Source organism: Drosophila miranda (assembly GCF_003369915.1).
Source record: "Drosophila miranda strain MSH22 chromosome Y unlocalized genomic scaffold, D.miranda_PacBio2.1 Contig_Y2_pilon, whole genome shotgun sequence".
NCBI lineage: Eukaryota > Metazoa > Arthropoda > Insecta > Diptera > Drosophilidae > Drosophila > Drosophila miranda.
Window position 1 is genome coordinate 19,343,816 of NW_022881614.1, and position 2,269 is coordinate 19,346,084.

A 2,269-nucleotide genomic window follows, 5' to 3' on the forward strand; every position below is an offset into this window, starting at 1 on the left:
GAGCGTCTGTGTGTTTTCTTCTAGGAGTGTTGACCTCATCGCTTCCTCGTTCGCGTTTTGCTGCATATTCCCGGCTGGTGGTCCACTTGTATTTTCCATTATAATTCTACTGCGCAATACTCTTGTGGGCAGCCGGCTTGAAACAACCGTTTTTTCTCGGTTCTTCTTTTCACCCACTCGCTGTCTCGCTTCCTCTGCTTGCGGCTTCTGAGAGTCTAATGCGCAGTTTTTTTGCACCGAATTTTTGCTTTTCCGTCTCGCTTCGTCTGCTGCCGGCTTCTGAGACATGAGACACAATTTTTGATTTTTTCCACTTTACACAGGCAGTACGCGACTGGTTGAGCCCCCAAATGTAAGATATTATTTAGAGTATTGTTTATTCGTATTATTATCGCGGTGGCCTGGTATGTGTGCTTAATGTTACGGCTTATTTCTGCTGATTTTCTGCTGCTGCTTGAGTCACGTCCGTATGCTGCTGTTCTCTCCTTTTCACTGCTTCGCTCGGTTCCTCTTCTTCTCTGTCCGCTGTTGATCTGCTGCTGTTACTACTGCTGTTGCTGCTAATCAGCTGTTCCTCTGCTGCTGTTATTACTGCTGTTGCTTATCTCCGCTGCCCCCTCAATAGGCCAGCTGGCCCACTCCTTCTTACATATATATACTTTATGGGGTCGGAAACGATTCCTTCTGGACGTTACACACATCCACTTTTACCACAAATCTAATATACCCCAATACTCATTTTGAGTATCGGGTATAACAAATAAATTTCGTTGGCTGTTGGAGGGAAAATGGCTGCACGCAAGGTCACTTTGCCGCCACATTAGCAGGGCACTCCACACACACATCAACGAAAATGCAATTGTTTACACAAAATAAAAGTAAAACACTAGACAATGTTGGCTCTTCGTTGGCACGCAAAACACACACTTAATTTATTCAGTTGCACGGACCATTTTGTTGGTTTTTACCTCGTATTTGTTTACGTTTTTGTTGCTTGTTTGATCTCCGAAATGTGTGTCAAATGGATTCAAATCGACACAAAATATCCGTTGCAGTTGAGTGCACACGCACAAGCACAATGAATCATGGCACCGGGAATGGAATTACGTACATATATCATTTCCATTCTGAAGTTGTTCTTCATTTCCATGAAGAGAATACAAATTGAAGAAGGAACTTCAATTTCCTGTCTCAGCCGATCGTAATTCAATCATTTCATTGCTGATCCCAAGAGTCGTGAAAGTTGTACTATTGATCCAATTTGTTGCAATTTCCCTTATCGCCGACGAACGTAATTGAAGGTCAGACAGAGCTCTGCTCTCCCATTTCCAATGGCACTTTGGCATTACTTTTTGTTGTAGTAGTTGTTTTTCCCCCGAACTGGGTAACGAGAGCAGATGCCAATCAAAGTCATTATTCATAATATTCGTTGGCGTGCTTAGCCGCATTTTCCAGCTCATTTTTTGTTGTTGCGTTGCCTGCATGAGCTGCGTTTTCAATTTGGAGTTTTTTTTCCACCGCTCTGTGTCTCTGATAGAGCAGGTTGCGTAATTTTTGCTAATTTTAGCTAATTTATTGCAATGCCAATGGAAGTCTGTATTGCCATTGTGGGTTGGGATGGGATGGGATGTGAGGTTGTTGCTGGCGTCAGTTGGCAATTTGCATTCAGCTTTGTGCGACGATCCAATCCGATCCGATCCGCTCCACTCCGAGCCGCGATCTTAATCTGTATTGAAACATTGGCTTATTGTTGAGGAAGTTGTAGTGTACCAGAGTTTAAATATATATAGTGACATATCCATAATTCCCCACATCCCATACACATTATGTTTATGTACAATTCATCCACCCCATCCACACAAGTAACAGGACCCCACTCAAGAATCAATAACTGTTTCTTCCCATACTCCAAGCTAGGGCCCCCCATAATATAAACAATGGACCACATTGTTTCATCAACATTAGAATCACGCCACTCTCGAGAAATCGATCCTTTAGAATCACGCCACTCATGAGGACCAATCAAAGCTAGACATAAAACCAAGGAGTATCACATTCCTAGCTCCGTCATGTAATGCAACACCGATCGCCAGCAGTGGATGCCTTTCATCAAAGCCGACGCATCCCCAAATATCGATCCAGGCACGTACGCCACCGACACGAAGATGCAGCCGAGGAAAGCAACGCCCGAAGCCAGAGTCGGGAGTTCCAAGAGAAGGGCTCATGGAAACTAGCCAGCAGCAGAGAGATCAGTTCCGTTTGAGACAAG